Source organism: Ranitomeya imitator, chromosome 1, assembly GCF_032444005.1.
Source record: "Ranitomeya imitator isolate aRanImi1 chromosome 1, aRanImi1.pri, whole genome shotgun sequence".
In the NCBI taxonomy this organism is placed as follows: Eukaryota; Metazoa; Chordata; class Amphibia; order Anura; family Dendrobatidae; genus Ranitomeya; species Ranitomeya imitator.
In genome coordinates this window covers 636207041-636229380 of record NC_091282.1, presented here as the reverse complement: position 1 = coordinate 636229380, position 22340 = coordinate 636207041, and positions in this window count along the sequence as shown.

The window sequence follows — 22340 nt, the reverse complement described above, 5'->3', positions numbered from 1 at the left end:
CGATATTACTTAATGCAGGATCTCCTGACGCAAGAGAAAATGCCCAGTCCTGAGGGTCGCCACGTAAAAAAGAAATAATGATCCTAACTTGTTGAACTGAGTCACCAGAGGAGCGAGGTTTCAAAGCCAGAAATAGTTTACAATTATTTTTGAAACTCAGAAATTTAGTTCTATCTCCAAAAAACAAATCAGGAATAGGAATTCTCGGTTCTAACATAGAATTCTGAACTACAAAGTCTTGAATATTTTGTACTCTTGCCGTGAGCTGATCCACACATGAAGACAGACCTTTAATGTCCATCGCTACACCTGTGTCCTGAACCACCCAAATGTCTAGGGGAAAAAAAAGGCAAAACACAGTGCAGAGAAAAAAAAATGGTCTCAGAACTTCTTTTTTCCCTCTATTGAGAATCATTGGTACTTTAGGCCTCCAGTACTGTTATGATAAGGTAATTTAGTACCACAATGGACATAGAGGTCAGAGCACATTCAGTGACCTGACAATAACCCAAAAACATAGAACGAGCTCTGAGACGTGGGAACTCTGCTGACCGCAATCCCTAATCCTCTCCAACCACACTAGAGGCAGCCGTGGATTGCGCCTAACGCTCCCTATGCAACTTGGCACAGCCTGAGAAACTAGCTAGCCTGAAGATAGAAAATGAGCCTACCTTGCCTCAGAGAAATACCCCAAAGGAAAAGGCAGCCCCCACATATAATGACTGTGAGTTAAGATGAAAAGACAAACGTAGAGATGAAATAGATTTAGCAAAGTGAGGCCCGACTTTCTGAACAGAGCGAGGATAGGAAAGGTAACTTTGCGGTCAACACAAAACCCTACAAAAACCACGCAAAGGGGGCAAAAAGACCCTCCGTACCGAACTAACGGCACGGAGGTACACCCTCTGCGTCCCAGAGCTTCCAGCAAGCAGAAAAAAACAAATAGACAAGCTGGACAGAAAAAAACAGCAAACAAAATAGCAAAGCGGAATTTAGCTATGCAGAGCAGCAGGCCACAGGAACGATCCAGGAGGAAACAGGTCCAATACTAGAACATTGACTGGAGGCCAGGATCAAAGCACTAGGTGGAGTTAAATAGAGCAGCACCTAACGACTTCACCACATCACCTGAGGAAGGAAACTCAGAAGCCGCAGTACCACTTTCCTCCACCAACGGAAGCTCACAGAGAGAATCAGCCGAAGTACCACTTGTGACCACAGGAGAGAGCTCTGCCACAGAATTCACAACACATAGGGCCCTTCTTGCTGAATTATTTTAAAAAATCCCATCTGAAAACGCTGGCAGAAGAGGTCACAGTTCGTTGGCCAAGTAAGGAATACAGGTGAGAGAGACACAACTCCAATCCAGCAGAGTCTGAGAGTTTTCTCAGACCCTCCCATCGCCCTGGCCCTGAGGCATGGTGGACTCTCACAAGGAGTGCAAAGTTTGGGAAAATGCAGAGGGAGTACCTTGCTAACCATACCAACATCCTCTGTGCCCTTTAATTATTGTTTAGCAAAGCTGAACACAGAGCATATGAACTGTCTCTCTCTACTGCGCACATGCGTTGTATTCACGTTCATGGAGCGCACGGTGCCTTACTTTCTGGCGGTCACTGTGAACATGGCTCCTCGCTTTATGGCAGTACTGCTTTTATTGGCGGGAGAAAACGCCTTCATAATACAGAGACAGAGTACAACACCGCAAAAGCATTCACACTCTGCTCCTCACATTTTCTATGTGCGCAGTGACTGCCTGTAGGCAGAAGATGAGGATGGTGGTAGTAGTAGTCGGAGCATTTAACACAGTCATGAAGCAGCCATAACAACTTGAAATAGAAGTATTTTTAACGAGATACCACACTGTTCGATATGTGGCCTACCTTTTTTACTTTTTTAAACTAAAATAGTGTACCGAACTAGGGTAACAGACAGCAAATACGGTGTAAAAAAGGCCTAAAATGTGCGAACTTGGAGCACACACATATATGAGATCTGTCATGGAAATAACACACTGCCAAATAGGTGGAAGTTTTTTAAATGCAAAATAGTGCTGTATATATAATTAGTGTATCAGACAGCAAAAAAAGTGGTCCACCGGCCAAAAATGCGCTAACTTGGAGCACGCAGATATATCAGGGCTGACACGGAAATACCACACTGGCAAATCTGTGGCCTTGCAGTATTAATTTCTTAAAGGGAATCTGTCACCTCATTTTTCGCATGTAAGCTGCGGTCACCTCCATTGTGGGCTTATCTACAGCATTCTGTAATGCTGTAGATAAGCCCCCGATGTAACCTGAAATATAAAAAAAACAAGTTACATTATACTCACCCAGGGGCGGTCCCGGTGCGGTCCGGGTCTGGTGGGCGTCACAGGTCCGGGTCTGGCGCCTCCCATCTTCATACGATGACGTCCTCTTCCTTGCTTCTGTGGCGGCTCATGCGCAGGCGTAATTCTCTGCCATGTTGAGGGCAGATCGAAGTACTGCAATGCGCAGGCACCAGGAAAGGTCAGAGAGGCCCGGTACATGCACACTGCAGTACTTTACTCTGCCCTCAACAGGGCAAATCAGTTTGCCTGCAAATCAGCATCTTTCAGGTTACATCAGGGGCTTATCTACAGCATTACAGAATGCTGTAGATAACCCCCAATGGCGGTGGCCGCAGCTTATATGTGAAAAAGGAGGTGACAGATTCCCTTTAAAGGGGTTGTCCAGTCCAAATCGATTAGTGTGCAGTGACTCTGTGTGAGTGCAGACTAATGAATCCCCCTAGCACACCCACTGTGCACTGAGGGGATTCACTGGTTTCTGAGCAGGGCAGAAGGGTATGTATGAGTTATACATACTCCCAATCAGAGCCCCTCCATTGGGCGTGACCTCACTCCATACACTTGCATTGAGCGACAATCGCATCCACTAGTCAGCCACGCCCACTGGATGGCCACGTCACTAGAAAAAAAAGTAAAAATATATAAAGAGAAAGATATTATAAAGAGATTACAGTTAAAGCTATATACCGTACGTATAACCTCAACATTAATAACTAGCCCTTAAATAACTTTTAATATTTGAACATAGTAATTGAAACAAACCTATAGCAAAAAATGTGTATGAAGGCATTATTAATAACACTGCCACTCCTTCATCAATGGTTTTTAGGGCTCTTGATGACATTTACCCTTAGCCGTTCCCACTAGATCAAGGGCACCCAGGATAGGCATATTGCCCTGTGTGTTCATGCAATTGATTTCATTACCCTTCGTAGCTCCCACCGACTCAAGGGTACTCAGATTAGGTATATTGCTCTCCATTTTAGTGCACTAGATTACTGCTTTGTCCCAATAACAAACTTGAAAGAAAAAGGAGTTGGTTACTATAAACAGTCAAAAGTCTGTTTCTCAGAATTCTCAAGTCGCATGGAAAAAAAGATGATACTTGAAGCTACAGATTGTATTGAAAACATGCCTTCTAGAGATGGGTGAGCACTAAAATGCCCGGGTGCTCGATACTGGAACTGAGCATTTCCTAATACTCACATGCTCGTTTCTAGTAACTTTGCCCCAACACGTCCGGTTATCCTCCACATTTGGAGCCTTCAAAAGAAACCTGAAAACCCAACTCTTGAAAGAAGATTACAGCCTGTAATGACCACACGGCCACCTCAACACCATCGGAGGTCCTGCAACCCCCGACCTACTGTCTCCTTCCCCATAATCCTGTAGAATGTAAGCCCTCAAGGGCAGGGTCCTCACCCCTCTGTACCAGTCTGTTATTGTTAGTTTGTTACTGTAAGTGATATTTGTATTTTGATGTAACCCCTTCTCATGTACAGCACCGTGGAATTAATGGTGCTATATAAATAAATAATAATAATAGTAACGAGTATATTGGCAGTCAATGGGAAAACCGAGCATTTTTTCCGGCAGACCCTACAAAGAGTTTTGGGGGCAGTGAAAATGTTGAAATGGATGGGAAAGTGGTGAATGGAAGGAGAACAGCCTGGGGAAGACCCCTGGAATCATCTCTCACTCCCAGATCGCTGCTGAGAACAATGGGGTCACACTTTTGCTCCACTTTAAGAACTGACAATAAAACATTCAAAAGCGAAGAGAAATCTGAGACTACGTGAATAAAATGTTAAAAACATTCTATCCTGTAGAACAACTTGTATATAAGGCCAAATTTAAAAAGGATTAAAAAAATAATTTAAGTAAATCAAAATATAATCCTTTTATTCATTTTTAATAGATTTATATAAATGTTTTATTACAAAATTGGAAATTTCAGTGTAATTTATGAAGGAAGCAAGAACAGCCAAAAATTAGAAGGAAGAGGGACTCTGATACACCCTGTGTCATAAAGGAGGGATCATACACATTCTGTTCAAATTGTCATGTATTGGTACTGCTAGATTCATAAAGGCTATGCAGTAAGTGAAAATCCTGCCCAAAATTACAAGCAGGGTCATCCATACACCCTTGAGGGCACCAGCTGTAGTTCCTCAATCAAATATTGTGAACAAAGTGTAGTTGTGGTACTCCTAAGCACATAAAGTTTTTGCACACAGAACAAAGCCAGAAAAAAATATAAGGAGGGTCATCCATACACCCTTGAAGGCAACAACTGGCTGGCCTCATTCAAATATTGAAGATTAAAAACACCAAGTGCTGCTGTCATCTGGTGGTGTGTAAAAAGTCAGAACTAATTCAGGCTTTGTTAATTTTTATCAGAGTGAGCCTGTGAGCATTTTCTGTTCACAGGCAAAAGCATCTGTCTGTTTTGATCCCCCAGCAGCACTAAAAACCCACTCAGACAAGGCACTAGCGGAAGGGCAGCACAACACCTCCAAGGCCTAGAGGGACAGCTCATGCCACGTGTCCAGCTTTGAGACCGAATAGTTGAAGGTTGCAGATGAATTAGGGAGCACTCTGGTTTTGTCGGCCAGGTATTGCTTGACCATCTTTAAAAACTTCCCTCCTTGTCAAAAATACCCGGTCATCAGGGCCTGGACACTTAGGAGGGTGTCATGAAATTGGCCCAGGTCTTTGACAATTTGACCCTGCCTCTACTGTGCCTCGTTGCTCAGGCCTAGCAAATTGGAATACTCGGGTACTCGACCCGAGCAACGAGCCCAATGTAAGTCTATAGGAAACCCGAATATTTTTACCGCGATCCCCCCCCCGGGGGTCCTTTTTTTTATGGTCTAAAAACGTCTGAAAATGATGGAAACACTGCTCAAATGACATGGGAACATCATGGGGATCGCCCCTGGAAGCATTTCTGACTCATAGGTCACAGCTGTAAGCAATATGTCAGAGTTTCACACCATTTTTACAGGTGCACCAAAAAACATACAAAACCGAAACCAAAATGGATTTTGCTGGGAAATATGTTAAGGTGCATACTTTCCAGGGTAATGACTTGTATATAAGGCAAAATAATTAACTCCAGACCAAAATGTTCCTCCACCATTTGGGCTATGTTCACACGCAGCGTTTGTGATGCGTTTTTCAACTTTAACATTGCTTTCAACCACTACAAATGCATTCACTGGGAAATGTCATTGTAACATTTAACAACCCTAGCTGGCCATGTGGTGTGTGACACATAAGGAGACACATCTTGCTTCATTTATGAAGGAGGGACTCTTAAAGTCACAAAGCCTCTTTTTAGAGGTGCATCAGGCGGCATTAATATTGTAAAAGGGCCATTATTAAACAGTGGGTCTTCTATGCTGTTATTACCTATACAGTGAGTGGCTGGGCTGCCAAGAATTACAACGCACTCCAAAACGCCTTTCATGAGAGGTACAGGAGGGCTTCCTGTAAAAAGTGTGCATTGAATGCAAGGCCTGGCCTGCTATCAAGTCATATGCTCCCCAATAAGCCTTTGAACCCAGGTACTGGATGGCCACAGGAAAAGCCACTTCACATTCTTCAGTTAGTCCTGCCATACTGTTTTCTTATGTATTACCTGCAAGGCCTTCCCTGCTGCCCAGTCATATGCACCCCAATAAGCCTTTGAACCCAGGTACTGGATGGCCACAGGTGAGGCCACTTCACATTCTTCAGTTGGTCCTGCCATACTGTTTCCTTATGCATTGAATGCAAGTTCCGCCTTGACCCAAATTTGCACGCACCCCAATCCCCTTTGGAAGAAACATGGAGGAGGGCCTCATAAAAAAACTGTCCCATTACCATTACAAAGGAGTATGTCTCCTAGACTTCTAATGCCCATACACTAAAGGCCCCTTCACATTTAGCGACGCTGCAGCGATACTGACAACGATCCGGATCGCTGCAGCGTCGCTGTTTGGTCGCTGGAGAGCTGTCACACAGACCGCTCTCCAGCGACCAACGATGCCGGTAACCAGGGTAAACATCGGGTAACTAAGCGCAGGGCCGCGCTTAGTAACCCGATGTTTACCCTGGTTACCATCCTAAAAGTAAAAAAAAACAAACAGTACATACTTACCTACAGCCGTCTGTCCTCCAGCGCTGTGCTCTGCACTCCTCCTGTACTGTCTGTGAGCACAGCGGCCGGAGAGCAGAGCGGTGACGTCACCGCTCTGCTTTCCGGCTGACCAACGCTCACAGACAGTACAGGAGGAGTGCAGAGCACAGCGCTGGAGGACAGACGGCTGCAGGTAAGTATGTAGCGTTTGTTTTTTTTTACTTTTAGGATGGTAACCAGGGTAAACATCGGGTTACTAAGCGCGGCCCTGCGCTTAGTTACCCGATGTTTACCCTGGTTACCAGTGAAGACATCGCTGGATCGGTGTCACACACACCGATCCAGCGATGTCAGCAGGAGTCCAGCGACGAAATAAAGTTCTGGACTTTATTCAGCGACCAACGATCTCCCAGCAGGGGCCTGATCGTTGGTCGCTGTCACACATGACGATTTCATTAACGATATCGTTGCTACGTCACAAAAAGCAACGATATCGTTAACAATATCGTTATGTGTGAAGGTACCTTAAGTATATAGGCTGACAAACATTTCCCCATGGGGGTTACATTTTAAAAAATTATTTATGGGGATCATAGACGCCCTTGGCCAAAAATTGAATGGCTACAGCAGCACAGAACATGTTTACCATGGTGTTCTAGTGGCGGAGAATGATGATATGTGGAGGAAGTCATTATTAAAAACTAGGCCCAATGTTAACCCCTTCATGACCCAGCCTATTTTGACCTTAAAGACCTGGCCGTTTTTTGCAATTCTGACCAGTGTCCCTTTATGAGGTAATAACTCAGGAACGATTCAATGGACCCTAGCGGTTCTGAGATTGTTTTTTCGTGACATATTGGGCTTCATGTTAGTGGTAAATTTAGGTCAATAAATTCTGTGTTCATTTGTGATAAAAATGGAAATTTGGCGAAAATTTTGAAAATTTCGCAATTTTCACATTAATTTTTATGTGACACAAAATAGTTAATAAATAACATTTCCCACATGTGTACTTTACATCAGCACAATTTTGGAAACAAAATTTTTTGTTGCTAGGAAGTTATAAGGGTTAAAATTTGACCAGCGATTTCTAATTTTTACAACGAAATTTACAAAACCATTTTTTTAGGGACCACCTCACATTTGAAGTCAGTTTGAGGGGTCTATATGGCTGAAAATACCCAAAAGTGACACCATTCTAAAAACTGCACCCCTCAAGGTGCACAAAACCACATTCAAGAAGTTTATTAACCCTTCAGGTGCTTCACAACAGCAGAAGCAACATGGAAGGAAAAAATGAACATTTAACTTTTTAGTCACAAAAATGATCTTTCAGCAACAATTTTTTTATTTTCCCAATGGTAAAAGGAGAAACTGAACCACGAAAGTTGTTGTCCAAATTGTCCTGAGTACGCTGATCCCTCATATGTGGGGGTAAACTACTGTTTGGGCGCACGGCAGGGCTTGGAAGGGAAGGAGCGCACTCTTTAGCAGACACCATGTCGCGTTTGGAGAGCCCCCGTGTGCCTAAAAATTGGAGCTCCCCCACATGTGACCCCATTTTGGAAACTAGACGCCCCAAGGAACTTATCTAGATGCATAGTGAGCACTTTAAACCCCCAGGTGCTTCACAAATTGATCTGTAAAAATGAAAAAGTACTTTTCTTTCATAAAAAAATTCTTTTAGCCTCAATTTTTTTCATTTTCACATGGGCAACAGGATAAAATGGATCCTAAAATTTGTTGGGCAATTGCTCCTGAGTACACCGATACCTCACATGTGGGGGTAAACCACTGTTTGGGCACATGGTAAGGCTCGGAAGGGAAGGAGCGCCATTTGACTTTTTGAATGAAAAATTATCTCCATCGTTAGCGGACACCATGTCGCGTTTGGAGAGACCCTGTGTGCCTAAACATTGGAGCTCCCACACAAGTGACCCCATTTTGGAAACTAGACGCCCCAAGGAACTTATCTAGATGCCTAGTGAGCACTTTAAACCCTCAGGTGCTTCACAAATTGATCCGTAAAAATGAAAAAGTACTTTTTTTTCACAAAAAATTTCTTTCGCCTCAATTTTTTCATTTTCACATGGGCAATAGGATGAAATGGATCCTAAAATTTGTTGGGCAATTTCTCCCGAGTACGTCGATACCTCACATGTGGGGGTAAACCAATGTTTGGGCACACGGCAGGGCTCAGAAGGGAAGGCGCACCTTTTGACTTTTTGAATGGAAAATTAGCTCCAATTGTTAGCGGACACCATGTCGCGTTTGGAGAGCCCCTGTGTGCCTAAACATTGGAGCTCCCCCACAAGTGACCCCATTTTGGAAACTAGACCCCCCAAGGAACTTATCTAGATGCATACTGAGCACTTTAAACCCCCAGGTGCTTCACAGAAGTTTATAACGCAGAGCCATGAAAATAAAAAATAATTTTTCTTTCCTCAAAAATGATTTTTTAGCCTGGAATTTCCTAATTTGCCAAGGGTAATAGGAGAAATTGGACCCCAAATGTTGTTGTGCAGTTTGTCCTGAGTACGCAGATACCCCATATGTGGGGGTAAACCACTGTTTGGGCGCACGGCAGGGCTCGGAAGGGAAGGCACGACATTTGGCTTTTTAAATGGAAAATTAGCTCCAATCATTAGCGGACACCATGTCGCGTTTGGAAAGCCCCTGTGTGCATAAACATTGGAGATCCCCCACAAATGACCCCATTTTGGAAACTAGACCCCCAAAGGAACTAATCTAGATGTGTGGTGAGCACTTTGAACCCTCAAGTGCTTCACAGAAGTTTATAACGCAGAGCCATGAAAATAAAAAAATAAAAATTTATTTTCTCAAAAATGATTTTTTAACCCGCAATTTTTTATTTTCCCAAGGGTAACAGGAGAAATTTGACCCCAAAAGTTGTTGTCCAGTTTCTCCTGAGTACGCCGATACCCCATATGTGGGGGTAAACCACTGTTTGGGCACATGCCGGGGCTTGGAAGTGAAGTAGTGACGTTTTGAAATGCAGACTTTGATGGAATGGTCTGCAGGCATCACGTTGCGTTTGCAGAGCCCCTGATGTGGCTAAACAGTAGAAACCCCCCACAAGTGACCCCATTTTGGAAACTAGACCCCGAAAGGAACTTATCTAGATATGTGGTGAGTACTTTCAACCCCCAAGTGCTTCACAGAAGTTTATAATGCAGAGCCGTGAAAATAATAAGTTTTCTTTCCTCAAAAATAATTCTTTAGCCCAGAATTTTTTAATTTTCCCAAGGGTAACAGGAGAAATTTGACCCCAATATTTGTTGTCTAGTTTCTCCTGAGTATGGTGATACCCCATATGTGGGGGTAAACTACTGTTTGGGCACATGCTGGGGCTTGGAAGTAAAGTAGTGACGTTTTGAAATGCAGACTTTGGTGGAATGCTCTACGGGGGTCACGTTGCATTTGCAGAGCCCCTGATGTGGCTAAACAGTAGAAACCCCCCAAAAGTGACCCCATTTTGGAAACTAGACCCCGAAAGGAACTTATCTAGATATGTGGTGAGTACTTTCAACCCCCAAGTGCTTCACAGAAGTTTATAATGCAGAGCCGTGAAAATAATAAATACGTTTTCTTTCCTCAAAAATAATTTTTTAGCCCAGAATTTTTTATTTTCCCAAGGGTTACAGGAGAAATTGGACCCCAAAAGTTGTTGTACAGTTTCTCCTGAGTATGCTGATGCCCCATATGTGGGGGTAAACCACTGTTTGGGCACACGTCGGGGCTCAGAAGGGAAGTAGTGACTTTTGAAATGCAGACTTTGATGGAATGGTCTGCGGACGTCACGTTGCGTTTGCAGAGCCCCTGGTGTGCCTAAACAGTAGAAACCCCCCAAAAGTGACCCCATTTTGTAAACTAGACCCCCAAGGAACTTATCTAGACATGTGGTGAGCACTTTGAACCCCCAAGTGCTTCATAGACGTTTACAACGCAGAGCCGTGAAAATACAAAATAATTTTTCTTTCCTCAAAAATGATGTTTTAGCAAGCAATTTTTTATTTTCTCAAGGGTAACAGGAGAAATTGGACCCCAATAATTGTTGCACAGTTTGTCCTGAGTATGCTGGTACCCCATATGTGGGGGTAAACCACTGTTTGGGCACACGTCGGGGCTCGAAAGTGAGGGAGCACCATTTGACTTTTTGAATACAAGATTGGCTGGAATCAATGGTGGCTCCATGTTGCGTTTGGAGACCCCTGATGTGCCTAAACAGTGGAAACCCCTCAATTCTACCTCCAACACTAACCCCAACACACCCCTAACCCTAATCCCAACTGTAGCCATAACCCTAATTACAACCCTAACCCCAACACACCCCTAACCACAACCCTAACCTCAACACACCCCTAACCCTAACCACAACCCTAATTCCAGCCCTAACCCTAAGGCTATGTGCCCACGTTGCGGATTCGTATGAGATTTTTCAGCACCATTTTTGAAAAATCCGCGGGTAAAAGGCACTGCGTTTTACCTGCGGATTTACCGCGGATAGCCAGTGTTTTTTATGCGGATTTCACCTGCGGATTCCTATTGAAGAACAGGTGTAAAACGCTGCAGAATCCGCACAAAGAATTGACATGCTGCGAAAAATACAACGCAGCGTTTCCGCACGGTATTTTCCGCACCATGGGCACAGCGGATTTGGTTTTCCATATGTTTACATGGTACTGTAAACCTGATGGAACACTGCTGCGAATCCGCAGCCAAATCCGCACCGTGTGCACATAACCTAATTCTAAAGGTATGTGCACACGCTGCAGAAAACGCTGCGGATCCGCAGCAGTTTCCCATGAGTTTACAGTTCAATGTAAACCTATGGGAAACAAAAATCGCTGTACACATGCTGCAGAAAAACTGCACGGAAACGCAGCGGTTTACATTCCGCAGCATGTCACTTCTTTCTGCGGATTCCGCAGCGGTTTTACAACTGCTCCAATAGAAAATCGCAGTTGTAAAACCGCAGTGAAATGCGCAGAAAAACCGCGGTAAATCCGCGATAAATCCACAGCGGTTTAGCACTGCGGATTTATCAAAAGAGGACCAGAATACGTGTGCACATACCCTAACCCTAGTTCTAACTCCAACCTTAGTGGAAAAAAAAAAATTCTTTATTTTATTACTGTCCCTACCTATGGGGGTGACAAGGGGGGGGGGGGGTCATTTACTGTTTTTTTTTATTTTGTTCACTGTGAGGTTTTATCACAGTGATCAAAATTCACATTGGAACGAATCTGCCGGCCGGCAGATTCGGCGGGCGTACTGCGCATGCGCCCGCCATTTTGGAAGATGGCGGCGCCCAGGAAAGAAGACGGATGGACCCCGGGAGGCTCGGTAAGTATGATGGCGTGGGGGGGGGGTGCACGGGGGGGTGGATCGGAGCATGGGGGGGTGGATCGGAGCACGGGGGGGTGGATCGGAGCACGAGGGGTGGATCACAGTGCGGAGGGGTGGATCGGAGTGCAGGGTGGTTGGATTGGAGCACGGGGGGTGGGATTGGAGTACGGGGGGAGCGGACAGGAGGACGGGGGAGCGGAGCACAGGACTGAGGGGAGCGGACCACAGATCGGGGGGGCTGGGGGGGCGATTGGTGGGGTGGGGTGGGTGCACATCAGTGTTTCCAGCCATGGCCGATGATATTGCAGCATCGGCCATGGCTGGATTGTAATATTTCACCAGTTTTTTAGGTGAAATATTACAAATCGCTCTGATTGGCAGTTTCACTTTTAACAGCCAATCAGAGCGATCGTAGCCATGGGGGGGTGAAGCCACCCCCCCTGGGCTAAAGTACAACTCCTCCTGTCCCTGCAGGCCGGGTGAAATTACAGTTAACCCTTTCACCTGGCCTGCAGGAGCCCAATCCGGCCATGACGCATATGCTGCGTCACAGGTCGGAATGGCACAGGTTTTCATGACGCATACGTTGCGTCAAAAGTCGGGAAGGGGTTAAGGAGCATGCCTCCTAGACTTGTAATGCCCATACACTAAGTGTATGGGCTAACAAACTTTTCCCCATGGGGGATACATTTGTGAAAAAATATTTAATTGAGATCACAAACAACCTTGCCAAAAAATTGACTGTCTGTAGCAGCACGGAACACGTGAACCCTGGTGATCTACTGGTGGAAAATGATGAGAGGTGGAGGAATGCTTCATTAAAAACTAGGCCCAATTTAAAGGAGCTGATCTCCTAGACTTGTAATTCCCATACACTAAGTGTATGGGCTGACAAACATTTCCCCATGGGAGGTACATTTTGAAAAAATATACTATGGGCCATTATTAAACAGTGGGCCTTCTATGCTGTTATTACCTATACAGTGAGTGGCTGGGCTGCCAAGAATTACAACAAACTCCAATACGCCTTTCATGAGAGGTACAGGAGGGCTTCCTGAAAAAATGTTGCATTGAATGCAAGGCCTGCCCTGCTATCAAGTCATATGCACCCCAATAAGCCTTTGAACCCAGGTACTGGATGGCCACAGGTGAGGCCACTTCACATTCTTCAGTTGGTCCTGCCATACTGTTTTCTTATGTATTACATGCAAGGCCTGCCCTGCTATCAAGTCATATGCACCCCAATAAGCCTTTGAACTCAGGTACTGGATGGCCACAGGAAAAGCCACTTCACATTCTTCAGTTAGTCCTGCCATACTGTTTTCTTATGTATTACCTGCAAGGCCTGCCCTGCTATCAAGTCATATGCACCCCAATAAGCCTTTGAACCCAGGTACTGGATGGCCACAGGTGAGGCCACTTCACATTCTTCAGTTGGTCCTGCCATACTGTTTCCTTATGCATTGAATGCAAGTTCCGCCTTGACCCAAATTTGCACGCACCCCAATCCCCTTTGGAAGAAACATGGAGGAGGGCCTAATAAAAAACTGTCCCATTACCATTACAAAGGAGTATGTCTCCTAGACTTCTAATGCCCATACACTAAGTATATAGGCTGACAAACATTTCCCCATGGGGGTTACATTTTAAAAAAATTATTTATGGGGATCATAGACGCCCTTGGCCAAAAATTGAATGGCTGCAGCAGCACAGAACACGTTTACCATGGTGATCTAGTGGCGGAGAATGATGATATGTGGAGGAAGTCATTATTAAAAACTAGGCCCAATGTTAAGGAGCATGCCTCCTAGACTTGTAATGCCCAAACACTAAGTGTATGGGCTAACAAACATTTCCCCATGGGGGATACATTTGTAAAAAAATATTTAATTGAGATCACAAACAACCTTGCCAAAAAATTGACTGTCTGTAGCAGCACGGAACACGTGAACACTGGTGATCTAGTGGTGGAAAATGATGAGAGGTGGAGGAATGCTTAATTAAAAACTAGGCCTAATGATAAGGAGCGGCTGTACTAGGCTTGTATCGACCATACACGAAGTGCATGGGCTGAGAAACATTTCATCATGGGGGGCACCTTTTTTAAAAATCTTTTATGGACATCATAGACAGGCTTGGCAAAAATTGTACTGCCTATAGCATCACAGAACACTTTAAGCGTGGTGATCTAGTGGTGAAGAATGAGGAGACATTGCTAAAGGCCTCATTAAAAACTAGGCCTAATTTAGGAGCGGGTCTCCTAATCATGTAATGCCCATACACTAAGTGTATGGGCTGACAAACATTTCCCCATGGGGGGTAAATTTAAAAAAAATATACTATGTGCATCATAGACACCCTTGCCAAAAAATTGACTGTCTGTAGCAGCACGGAACACGTGAACCCTGGTGATCTAGTGGTGGAAAATGATGAGAGGTGTAGGAAGGGCTCATTAAAAACTAGGCCCAATTTAAAGGAGCTGGTCTCCTAGACTTGTAATTCCCATACACTAAGTGTATGGGCTGACAAACATTTCCCCATGGGAGGTACATTTTTTAAAAATATACTATGGGCATGATAGACACCCTTGCCAAAAAATTGACTGTCTGTAGCAGCACAGAAGACGTTAAACCTGATGATCTAATGGTGGAGAATGAGGAGACATAAAGATAAATCATAATGAAATCAAGCAAATAAATAAAAAATGTGAATCCACCAATGAAAGTAAATTAAAAAAGTGAGGGGCGAACACAGGTTCATAGATTTGAAGCCAGAATGTGTCCAACGAGATATATTTGTCCCTAGCAACAGCTCAGAGACAGGGCTATAAATAAAAATATAATATAAAAGTCTTTGAATCATTTTCTATTGTAAGGTATACACTACCTCATTAGAGGACTGTCCAGAGATAGGGAAAATGGAAAATCTACTATATAATTGTCTAAGGGTAACTTCCGTCTTTCTGTCCTTCTGTCTGTCTGTCTTTCTGTCTGTCACGGATATTCATTGTTCACGGCCTCTGTCTGTCATGGAATCCAAGTCACTGATTGGTCTCGCCAGCTGCCTGTCATGGCTGCTGCAAACAATCAGCGACGGGCACAGTCCGGCGGAAAAATGGCAGCTCCTTCCTCCCCGCAGTCAGTGCCCATTCCGTACTCGCCTCCAGTCAGCGCTCACACAGGGTTAATGGCAGCGTTGACCGCGGTGTAACGCACTCGGTTAACGCTGCTATTAACCCTGTGTGACCAACTTTTTACTATTCATGCTGCCTATGCAGCATGAATAGTAAAAAGATCTAATGTTAAAAATCATAAAAAAAATAAAAAATTGTTACATACTCACCTTCCGGAGCCCCCGGATTGAAGCAGCCGGTTACCGATGCTCCTCGCGACGCCCCGGTGACTGCTCCATGCATTGCGGTCTCGCGAGATGATGACGTGCGGTCTAAAAATGGGCAGACAGACGGCGTACTTTCACTAGCAGATCCGGCAGCTCCAGGTAGCTTTTCAGAAAACATTGAACAATGAGGTTAAGCACATGGGTCTAGCAAGGTACGTGTGTGAGCTCACCTTGCCTCAGAGCCACCACCAGGTTTCGGCCATTGTCACACACGACCATGCCTGGCTGTAGGTTCAGCGCTGTCATCCAAATATCTGACTGCTCTTTCAGCGCTGGCCACAACTCTTCTGCATTGTGCGGTTTGTCACCTATGCAGATTAGCTTCAGCACAGCCTGTTGCCGCTTGGCTGAGGCAGTGCTGCAGTGCTTCCAGCTTCTGACTGATGTGTTGATTTCAGAGGCTGAAGAGGAGGTGCAGGAGCTGTAGACTGTGGGGGCAACCCTGATTGACGTAGGGCCCGCAATCCTCGGCGTGGGGAAGATGTGTTCTGTATGTTGCGTTTGGAGACTCCTTGATGTACCTAAACAGTGGAAACCCCCCAATTCTAACTCCAACCCTAGCAAAGCCCTAATCGCAACCCTATCCCCAACACACTACTTACCCTAATCACAACCCTAACCCCAACACAACCCTAACGCCAACACAACCCTAACCCCAATCCTAACTCTAGCCCCAACCCTAACCCTAGCACCAACCCTAACCCTAGCTCTAACTCTAATGGAAAAATGGAAATAAATACATTTTTAGTATTTTATTATTTTTACCTAACTGAGGGGGTGATAAAGGGGGTTTAATTTACTATTTTTTTTAACATTTTGATCACTGTGATAGTGTCTATCACAGTGATCAAAATGAACCAATAGGAGAAATCTCCTATTGTTGCCAGGTGCCAGTCAGCAGATCTCGGCAGGCGCACTTCACATCCTCCCACCATTTTCATCCAGGAAGAAGATGCGGAGGACAGAGCAGGAGGGTCCAGAGATGGTGAATGTACCAGGGTGGGGTGGGGGTTCTCAGGGGAACCCCATTTCTCTCTCCTCTGATGTGCTAGATCATATCAGAGGAGAGAGAAATAAATTGGAAATCGGACTTTTTTTTTTGGCGGTCACCGTGAATAACAGTGATCGCAACACTGGGGTCGGTAAAAACAAACCCGAATCATGTTCTCCAGGGTCTCAGCTACCCCCGATAGCTGAGACCCCGGAGATTTTCTGACTCTGGGGGACGCTATAACCTTACTTCTCAGCGCCTTTAAAAAGCAGCCCTGAGGCATAAGTACCCTTAACTGCCACCTTTAAAAGGCCTATTGGTGTTGTTAAAGGGTTAATAATGGATAGGTGTTCTATAGACGTATCTCCATTACTAAGCAGTGGGCTTTATGTCATCAAGCAATATAAAAGTGACATCACCCCCAAGTGGGATGAGCCTTGAAAAGTGCCAGAATTGACACATCTAATAGATGCGCCTTTTCTGGGTGGCTGCGGGCTACCATTTTTAGACTGAGGTGAGGCAATATCCAGCAGTGTCAATTTCAATACTATATTACAGTACACTTTTATTTAAAACATATCAGTGTGGCATTAATTACCAGTGGGCAGATATTGACAGTATTTCATCACTGGCAGAATACTGACATTAGGGATTGGTGCGACATAAGAAATACTTTATATATTGCACATCGCACTGCAAGAAAATATGGAGAAACACAAAAGAAATAAATGATAATGCTTCCTATTCATCAAAAGGCCTTATTCAGATGTCAGTGTGTCCGGAACGTGAGGTGACAGCTTTTACATGTATCGGAGACACTTACACACGCATACCAATTCAATTGAATGGGTCTGCACATGAGTCACCCTCCAGGGCCATGGGGTACTCAGTACTGGGTTTGGTACTTAACCCCTTCCCGACCTTTGACGCCACGTAGGCGTCATGAAAGTCGGTGCCAATCCGACCCATGACGCCTATGCGGCGTCATGGAAAGATCGCGTCCCTGCAGATCGGGTGAAAGGGTTAACTCCCATTTCACCCGATCTGCAGGGACAGGGGGAGTGGTAGTTTAGCCCAGGGGGGGTGGCTTCACCCCCTCGTGGCTACGATCGCTCTGATTGGCTGTTGAAAGTGAAACTGCCAATCAGAGCGATTTGTAATATTTCACCCATTATAACGGGTGAAATATTACAATCCAGCCATGGCCGATGCTGAAATATCATCGGCCATGGCTGGAAATACTAGTGTGCCCCCACCCCACCCCTCCGATCGCCCCCCCACCCCCCCGATCTGGCCGGTACACTGCTCCGGCTCCCCTCCGCCCTGTGCTCCGCTCCCCCCCGTGCTCGTGTCCGCTCCCCCCGTGCTCCAATCACCCCCCCGTGCTCCAATCACCCCCCCTGCACTCCGATCCACCCCCCCCCGTGCTCCGTTCCACCCCCCCGTGCTCCATTCCAGCCCCCCCGTGCTCCGTTCCACGCCCCCCGCGCTCCGTTCCACCCCTCCCGCGCTCCGATTCCCCCCCCCGTGCTCCGATCCCCCCCCCGTGCTCCGATCCCCCCCCCCCGTGGTCCCCCCCCACCCTATCATACTTACCGATCCAGCCGTGGTCCCGTCCGTCTTCTCCCGGGCGCCGCCATCTTCCAAAATGGCGGGCGCATGTGCAGTGCGCCCGCCGAATCTGCCGGCCGGCAGATTCGTTCCAAAGTGCATTTTGATCACTGAGATATAATCTATCTCAGTGATCAAAATAAAAAAAATAATAAATGACCCCCCCCCTTTGTCACCCCCATAGGTAGGGACAATAAAAAAATAAAGAAATTTTTTTTTTTCCACTAATGTTAGAATAGGGTTAGGGTTAGGGGTAGGGTTAGGGTTAGGGGTAGGGTTAGGGGTAGGGTTAGGGTTAGGGGTAGGGGTAGGGTTAGGGGTAGGGGTAGGGTTAGGGGTAGGGTTAGGGTTAGGGCTAGGGTTAGGGCTAGGGTTAGGGGTAGGGTTAGGGGTAGGGTTAGGGTTAGGAATGTGCACACGTATTCTGGTCCTCTGCGGATTTTTCCGCTGCGGATTTGATAAATCCGCAGTGCTAAACCGCTGCGGATTTACCGCGTTTTTTTCTGCGCATTTCACTGCGGTTTTACAATTGCGATTTTCTATTGGAGCAGTTGTAAAACCGCTGCGGAATCCGCACAAAGAAGTGACATGCTGCGGAATGTAAACCGCTGCGTTTCCGTGCAGTTTTTCCGCAGCATGTGTACAGCGATTTTTGTTTCCCATAGGTTTACATTGAACTGTACACTCATGGGAAACTGCTGCGGATCCGCAGCGTTTTCCGCAGCGTGTGCACATACCTTTAGAATTAGGCTATGTGCACACGGTGCGGATTTGGCTGCGGATTCGCAGCAGTGTTCCATCAGGTTTACAGTACCATGTAAACATATGAAAAACCAAATCCGCTGTGCCCGTGATGCGGAAAATACCGCGCGGGAACGCTGCGTTGTATTTTCCGCAGCATGTGAATTCTTTGTGCGGATTCCGCAGCGTTTTACACCTGTTCCTCAATAGGAATCCGCAGGTGAAATCCGCACAAAAAACACTGGAAATCCGCGGAAAATCCGCAGGTAAAACACAGTGCCTTTTACCCGCAGATTTTTCAAAAATGGTGCGGAAATATCTCACACGAATCCGCAACGTGGGCACATAGCCTTAGGGTTATTGTTGGAATTAGTGTTGTGGTTAGGGGTGTGTTGGGGTTAGGGTTGTGATTAGGATTATGGCTACAGTTGGGATTAGGGTTAGGGGTGTGTTGGGGTTAGTGTTGGAGTTAGAATTGAGGGGTTACCACTGTTTAGGCACATCAGGGGTCTCCAAACGCAACATGGCGCCACCATTGATTCCAGCCAATCTCGTATTCAAAAAGTCAAATGGTGCTCCCTCACTTCCGAGCCCTGACGTGTGCCCAAACAGTGGTTTACCCCCACATATGGGGTACCAGCATACTCAGGACAAACTGCGCAACAATTACTGGGGTCCAATTTCTCCTGTTACCCTTGTGAATCTAAAAAAATGCTTGCTAAAACATAATTTTTGAGGAAAGAAAAATGATTTTTTATTTTCACGGATCTGTGTTGTAAACGTCTGTGAAGCACTTGGGGGTTCAAAGTGCTCACCACATATCTAGATAAGTTCCTTGGGGGGTCTAGTTTCTAAAATGGGGTCACTTGTGGGGGGTTTCTACTGTTTAGGCACACCAGGGGCTCTGCAAACGCAACGTGACACCCGCAGACCATTCCATCAAAGTCTGCATTTCAAAAGTCACTACTTCCCTTCTGAGCCCCGACGTGTGCCCAAACAGTGGTTTACCCCCACATATGGGGTATCAGCGTACTCAGGAGAAACTGGACAACAACTTTTGGGGTCCAATTTCTCCTGTAACCCTTGGGAAAATAAAAAATTCTGGGCTAAATAATTATTTTTGAGGAAAGAAAACGTATTTATTATTTTCACGGCTCTGCATTATAAACTTCTATGAAGCACTTGGGGGTTCAAAGTGCTCACCACACATCTAGATAAGTTCCTTTGGGGGTCTAGTTTCTAAAATGGGGTCACTTGTGGGGGGTTTCTACTGTTTAGGCACATCAGGGGCTCTGCAAACGCAACGTGACGCCCGCAGAGCATTCCATCAAAGTCTGCATTTCAAAACGTCACTACTTCAATTCCAAGCCCCGGCATGTGCCCAAACAGTAGTTTACCCCCACATATGGGGTATCACCGTACTCAGGAGAAACTGGACAACAAATATTGGGGTCAAATTTCTCCTGTTACCCTTGGGAAAAATAAAAAACTCTGGGCTAAATAATTATTTTTGAGGAAAGAAAACGTATTTATTATTTTCACGGCTCTGCATTATAAACTTCTATGAAGCACTTGGGGGTTCAAAGTGCTCACCACACATCTAGATAAGTTCCTTTGGGGGTCTAGTTTCCAAAATGGGGTCACTTGTGGGGGGTTTCTACTGTTAAGCCACATCAGGGGCTCTGCAAACGCAACGTGACGCCCACAGAGCATTCCATCAAAGTCTGCATTTCAAAACGTCACTACTTCACTTCCGAGCCCCGGCATGTGCCCAAACAGTGATTTACCCCCACATATGGGGTATCAGCGTACTCAGGAGAAACTGGACAACAACTTTTGGGGTCAAATTTCTCCTGTTACCCTTGGGAAAATAAAAAATTGCAGGCTAAAAGATCATTTTTGAGAAAATAATTTTTTTTTTTTTTTTCATGGCTCTGCGTTATAAACTTCTGTGAAGCACTTGGGGGTTCAAAGTCCTCACCACACATCTAGATTAGTTCCTTTGGGGGTCTAGTTTCTAAAATGGTGTCATTTCTGGGGGATCTCCAATGTTTAGGCACACAGGGGCTCTCCAAACGTGACATGGTGTCCGCTAATGATTGGAGCTAATTTTCCATTTAAAAAGCCAAATGGCGTGCCATCCCTTCCGAGCCCTGCCGTGCGCCCAAACAGTGGTTTACCCCCACATATGGGGTATCAGCGTACTCAGGACAAACTGGACAACAATATTTGGGGTCCAATTTCTCCTATTATCCTTGGCAAAATAGGAAATTCCAGGCTAAAAAATCATTTTTGAGGAAAGAAAAATTATTTTTTATTTTCATGGCTCTGCGTTATAAACTTCTGTGAAGCACCTGGGGGTTTAAAGTGCTCAATATGCATCTAGATAAGTTCCTTGGGGGGTCTAGTTTCCAAAATGGGGTCACTTGTGCGGGAGCTCCAATGTTTAGGCACACAGGGGCTCTCCAAACGCGACATGGTGTCCGCTAACAATTGGAGCTAATTTTCCATTCAAAAAGTCAAATGGCGCGCCTTCTCTTCCGAGCCCTGCCGAGTGCCCAAACAGTGGTTTACCCCCACATATGAGGTATCGGCGTACTCGGGAGAAATTGCCCAACAAATTTTATGATCCATTTTATCCTACTGCCCATGTGAAAATGAAAAAATTGAGGCGAAAAGAATTTTTTTGTGAAAAAAAAGTACTTTTTCATTTTTACAGATCAATTTGTGAAGCACCTGAGGGTTTAAAGTGCTCACTAGGCATCTAAATTAGTTCCTTGGGGGGTCTAGTTTCCAAAATGGGGTCACTTGTGGGGGAGCGCCAATGTTTAGGCACACAGGAGCTATCCAAACGCGACATGGTGTCCGCTAACGATGGAAATAATTTTTCATTCAAAAAGTCAAATGGCGCTCCTTCCCTTCCGAGCCTTACCATGTGCCCAAACAGTGGTTTACCTCCACATGTGAGGTATTGGTGTACTCAGGAGAAATTGCCCAACACATTTTAGGATCCATTTTATCCTGTTGCCCATGTGAAAATGAAAAAATTGAGGCTAAAAGAATTTTTTTGTGAAAAAAAAGTACTTTTTCATTTTTACGGATCAATTTGTGAAGCACCTGGGGGTTCAAAGTGCTCACTATGCATCTAGATAAGTTCCTTGGGGCGTCTAGTTTCCAAAATGGGGTCACTTGTGGGGGAGCTCCAATTTTTAGGCACACGGGGGCTCTCCAAACGTGACATGGTGTCCGCTAAAGAGTGGAGCCAATTTTTGATTCAAAAAGTCAAATGGCGCTCCTTCCCTTCCAAGCCCTGCCGTGCGCCAAAACAGTGGTTTACCCCCACATATGAGGTATCAGCGTACTCAGGACAAATTGGACAACAACTTTCGTGGTTCAGTTTCTCCTTTTACCATTGGGAAAATAAAAAAATTGTTGCTAAAAGATAATTTTTGTGACTAAAAAGTTAAATGTTCATTTTTTCCTTCCATGTTGCTTCTGCTGCTGTGAAGCACCTGAAGGGTTAATAAACTTCTTGAATGTGGTTTTGAGTACCTTGAGGGGTGCAGTTTTTAGAATGGTGTCACTTTTGGGTATTTTCAGCCATATAGACCCCTCAAACTGACTTCAAATGTGAGGTGGTCCCTAAAAAAAATGGTTTTGTAAATTTCGTTGTAAAAATGACAAATCGCTGGTCGAATTTTAACCCTTATAACTTCCTAACAAAAAAAAATTTTGTTTCCAAAATTGTGCTGATGTAAAGTAAACATGTG